Source organism: Adiantum capillus-veneris, chromosome 9 (genome assembly GCF_014529385.1).
Source record: "Adiantum capillus-veneris isolate H3 chromosome 9, ASM1452938v2, whole genome shotgun sequence".
Taxonomy (NCBI): Eukaryota; Viridiplantae; Streptophyta; class Polypodiopsida; order Polypodiales; family Pteridaceae; genus Adiantum; species Adiantum capillus-veneris.
Genome location: NC_140939.1, coordinates 117,336,459 through 117,342,458, shown reverse-complemented (window position 1 = coordinate 117,342,458; position 6,000 = coordinate 117,336,459).

Sequence of the window (6,000 nt, the reverse complement as noted above, 5' to 3'; positions counted from 1 at the left end):
CATTATATGGGGTACATATAATCTACTTTAATCGGACGTATTATATAACAATCCAAATTAAATGGATGTATTATACAATGCAACATCAAAAAAAGCACCATTTTGTATAATTTCCTAGCAACTCGATTGAATAATATTTCACTCAAATTATATTTCAATCAAAATATAGTTTAATTGAAATAAATACTTCTATATTAGAGACATATGCGAGCCTTTCACCATTGTGTACATCTTTTTTGAAAGGTTTGCCTTGAGTTCACCCCAAAGGTGAACTCTAAACCTCTCCCCCCCCCTCCCACACACACACAAAGAAAAAGCCATTGAGCTCTTAATTAGAATGAAAGTTTATTTTAGTAAAAAATAAAAAGTTTAAAATTCACTTTAAAGTGTGATATTTAGAAATAGTGTAGCGAATGAAGTGCGCGTGCAAGAGCGTGTGTGTGCGTGCAACAATGGAGAAGAGATGAGACACAGGTTTGGGTGGACTCCAGACACAATAGTGTTAGGGTTATGAGTCCTTATTCTTTTATGTAGAATGAATGGTCAGTGTTAGTTCTCGGTCGTCTCCGGCCGCCCAACACTCAGGCGCGGCACATTGGGCTTTACCACCCCAACAACCTCCCACTTAAAGGACAATGTGCCTTTAAGCCGGGGTGACAATGTATATATAAATACAATACAGGTAGAAAATGACCATCATCATCTACCCAATGCCCATGAGTGCCCGACAATGTGCAAACCGCTTTGAAGGTAATCCCTTTGTCAGAAGATCAACAGGATTCAGTGGTGTGAATTTTGGCAAGCTGCAATCGCTGGTCCTCAAGCACCTCACGAATGAAGTGATACTTCACATCCACATGCTTTGTCTTTGCATGAAACACTGGATTCTTTGCCAATTGTATAGCACTTTGGCAATCACAATGTAGCACAGGCATCTCAACATGGATTCCCAAGTCTCCCACTAGCCGACCAAGCCATATAGCTTCCTTGCAAGCTTCTGAAGCTGCAACATATTCAGCCTCTGTAGTAGACAAGGTAACACAATCTTGCAAATGAGATCACCATGAAACTGCACCTCCAGTGAATTAAAAAACATAGCCTGAAGTGGACCTTCTCTTGTCCAAGTATCCTGCATAATTTGCATCCGTGTAAGCCATTACACATGCTTCCTTTCTTCCAAAGCAAATGCACATGTCTTTTGTACCATTCAAATATCGCATAACCCCTTTCACTGCCTCCCAATGTTTCTTGCCTGGATTTGACATATATCTGCTAACAACTCCCACTGCAAAAGCAACATCAGGACGTGTAGCAATCATAGCATACATCAAACTCCCAACTGCAGATGAATAAGGCACTTGTGCCATTTCAGTCTTTTCCTCTTTAGACTTAGGGCAATCATTTTTAGAAAGTTTCACATATGGAGGCAATGGAGTACTCAATGCCTTCCCCTTGTCCATATTGAAACGCTTGAGCACTTTAGCAATGTACTCAAATTGAGACAAATAGACCAATTTCTTGCATCTATCTTGCTTAATGCGCATGCCAAGGATATGGCTTGCTTCACCCATGTATTTCATTGCAAAGTTTGCATGTAACTCTGACTTCAAGGCTGAAATCTCATCCTTGTATTTCCCGGCAATTAACATATCATCCACATAAAGGACCAAAATCAACAAACTACCATCTTTAGCTCGCTTAGTGTAAAGGCAATGGTCCATATCGCTACGTTTGTAGCCTTGATAGAGTTTGAACAAGTAGAATTTACGATACCACTCCCTTGATGATTGTTTTGGAACATAAAGAGTCTTTTCTAACTGACACACCAAGTCTTCATTGCCCTTCTCAACAAAACCTTCTGGTTGCTGCATATAAACTTCTTCTTGAAGATCACCGCCATCTTGACATCCATCTGGTCAAGTTCCATGTCGTCTTTAGCAACCAATGCAAGTACACACCGCAGAGTAGTCATCTTGACAACCGGAGAAAAGATCTCATCAAAGTAATACCTTGCTGCTGCTTAAATCCTTTAGCAGCAAGTCGTGCCTTGTACTTTGATTTATTATCCGGAGGTGTAATTTTTTTCTTGTACACCCATTTGTATGGTAATGGCTTTTTACCTTTAGGCAACCGAACCAACTTCCAAGTTTGATTCTTATGCAACGAGTCCATTTCTGATTGCATAGCTTTCTCCCACTTTGCTATGGCTTCCTTATAGTAGGAAGGCTCTCCACAATCTGTCAACAAAGTGTAGTCCAATGAGGGAGTAAATTTATCACGAGGCCTTGAAACTCTTGTATACCTTCTAATAATTGCTTGAGCCGGTTGTCCCTCATCAACATCTTGTACTACAGGAGGATTTTGCACTTGTTGTGTGACATTAGGCACTTCAGTCCTATTGTGGACAATTCCATCTTCTTGGAAGATAACTCTCCTAGCCTCCACTGTATGCACAGGCTTCTTATGCATCTTTTCTTCATTGAAGTATATGTCATTACTGCGAACTATCTTTTTAGCTTCAGGATCCCATAAGCAAACTCCCATCTCGCCAGGATTACCATAGCCAAGAAATATGCATTTCTTTGACTTATGAGCCAACTTGCTTCGAAACTCCTTTGGAACATGGCAATATGCTTCACAGCCAAAGACTCTAAGATGCTTGTAAGAAGGTGGATTCCCATACCAAAGCTCTTCATGTACCTTCTCATCTAAAGCCTTGTTAGGAGATCTATTAATAAGATGGATAGCAGGTACTAACGCTTCCGCCCAAAATCCATTAGGAAACTCTGCATTAGACAACATGCTACATAACTTCTCTTGTATGGTACAGTTCATCCTCTCAGCAACACCATTTTGTGGAGGGTTATATGGAGCAATCAACTCTCTTTTGATGCCTTTGGAATCACAAAAATTCTGAAAGACTTTAGTGACATACTCACCACCGTTGTCTGACCTTAAGCACTTGACTTTTTTGCCAGACTGATTCTCCACTAATGCCACAAAATTCTGAAATTTTGAAAGAACTTCATCCTTCTTCCTGAGAGGATATACCCACACTTTCCTTGAGAAGTCATCAATGAATGTAACAAAGTACAATGAACCTCCCATGGATACGTTAGGCATAGGTCCACACACATCACTATGCACTAACTGTAATGGCTCACTTTTCCGAGTGCTTCCCCTTTTGTGTGGTGACTGTGTTTGTTTACCATAAAGACAATGCTCACAAATTGAAAAGTCTGAGAAATTGAAGCCACGCACATAACCAAAACGAGACAAGATTTTCATTTCCTTTTGAGACATATGTCCTAAACGACGATGCCACAAAGAAACACTTGGTTGTTCGGTTACACAAATTACATGGTTTTTAACATTGAATACATGTAGCATGTACAAAGTCTCAGACTTTGAACCATGTTCTACCACTAAAGAACCTTTTGTGATCTTCCACGAACTATCACCAAATGTGCAGTAATATCCTACATCATCCAATTGTCTTGTACTATCAAGCTTTTGGTAAGCTTCGGTACATGTCTCACATTCTTGAGCATGAATGAAGAACCATTCTGAAATTTCAGATGCACATCGCCAACACCAACTATGTCGCAAGCAAAATCATTGCCAAGACGAACACGACCTTTACGGGCTACATAATATGTACTGAACCAGTCTCTGTGAGGAGTCGCATGAAATGATGCACCTGAGTCAATAACCCAATCCTGTAAAGCATAGTCATCAGTGGCAACCAAAAATGCTGAATCCATGGAAGATGTGAGATAAATGTCTCCATGAGAATCTTCAACAAAAACATTGTTGATCTCTTCAATCTTTATACTGCTTTCCTTAGTATTGCCTTCTTCCGACTTCTTGTCTTTACCTTTCTCTTGTTTCCACTTTCGACAGTCTTTCTTCATATGACCCTTTTTGTGAAAATGATAGCACTCAATGTCTTTGCTGCCACGTGATTTGCTACGAGATTTTCCTCTCTGATTCTGCTTGCCATTTTCTTGTGATCGACCACGAACAACGAGAGCATTGCTAGTACCACGAGAAGTATCAAGATTCTTCCTACTAACCTCTTTAGTAAGCAAAGTGCCCTCAACATCAGCACATGTTAAACCATCAGGAGGTGCTGAGTTACTTATGGCCGTGCAAAAAGTATCCCAACTTTCTGGCAACGTAACTAGCAAGAACATTGCTTTGACCGAATTGTTGAAATTGACTCCCTGTGCAGAAAGTTGACTGAAAATTGTGTTGAACTCATTGACATGGTTTCACATGGGTGTGCCCTCATCCATCTTCAAATCAACTAACTTTTTCAGCCAATAAACCTGTGATGCTGCACTTTGCTTCTCATACAGGTCACATAACTTCTTCCACAGCTCATAACTAGTCTTTTCCATGTTCACATTGAAGTACAAATTCTTTGACAAAGTCAGCATGATGGTGGACCTGGCAAGCTCATCCACCTCTTGCCAATCATACTCATCCATATCCTCAGGCTTTATCGCTTTCATTTTTATCGACCGTATCTGCTTCTTCTGTACTAAGACATTGTAAATTTGTTCCTTCCAAAATGGGAAGTTAGTGCCATCTAACTTCTCAATGTTGAACAAAGAGTTCTCCAATGATGAAGCCATCACTCGACAAGGAACAAAAATAATAGATCCGCTACACTAAAGAAGATGATAGAAAACCTGCAAAATTTCGACAAAGTCTCCCCTGCAAAACTGACTTCTGAACCCAAAACAAATGTGTACAATGACTGAACCGTTGAGCAAAGTGGCTAAACCGGCAAGATAGAATCTCAAAGAACTATCACTGTCAATGTCTCCAACCCTAGAAGAGTGTCTTTGTCCAACTGAACACTGTCAACTGCATACGCATAAAGATGACAGCAATGCCAACAATGGCAGGTCAGCAGATGCATACCAATACTACACTAACCGCATAAACATACATCCTATGTTGATGCCGAAACTATGGGGATGTCGGGGGATCGCTCCAAAACCTGTATCACTGAAAGGATCTCCACATTTGAGAATCCCCCAGCTCAATAAAACCTTACAACGACCCTCAACAATAGGCTTTGCATATTTCCATCACAATACATAAACCGCATAAGATCTTACATAACCACACAAACCCTTTTCTGTAACCGCTGCGGCGGTTTGTTTGATTTAACAGACCCTCAAGACTTTACATCAAATATGCATGTAACAGAGATTGTAGAAAGAGTCTGCAACAAAAACCTGTACACAGAAGAACCGATCAAGGTAGACCACCCTGCTGTCTGAACTGAATATCTCTCAAACTGTGCAAAATTTGTAGAAACTTCCTTCTGCAAAGTTGTAGACCACGCGAAAACGGGTGAGAAACATGAGAATGGACATGAAATAAGTTGTTTTATAGGTCAAAACAAATATGTGAAAATCTGCAGCTTATACTTCACGACCTACAGGCAGTCTGAGTGACGTATCTCAAAATTGGTGAAGATTTTGAGAAAACTTTCTTCTGCAAAGTTGAAGAGGCCAAAAAACCGGTCAGGCAAGTGGAGAATCGGCTTGAATGAAGACGTTTTGGTAAGCTAAAACAGATATGCAAAAACATGCTGCAGTTTTTGTTGCTTCTCCGTTTGCCTCTCCGCTGAACTCCAATGGTGCTCCCAATCCCTGAGCTGTGTTACCAATTGAAGTGCGCGTGCGAGAGCGTGTGTGTGCGTGTGTGCAGCAATGAAGAAGAGAGGAGAAGAGATGAGACACAGGTTTGGGTGGACTCCAAACACAATAGTGTTGGGGTTATGAGTCCTTATTCTTTTATGTAGATGAATGGTCAATGTTAGTTCTCTGTAGTCTCCGGCTGCCCAACACTCAGGTGCAATACATTGGGCTTTACCACCTAACAGCGAATAGAAAATTTGGTTAATATATCTCGTGTAGAGTTTTACTTACAATTGGAAGTAAGTTAGTTAGAGTAAATTTATGATTGCTTACCATGTGT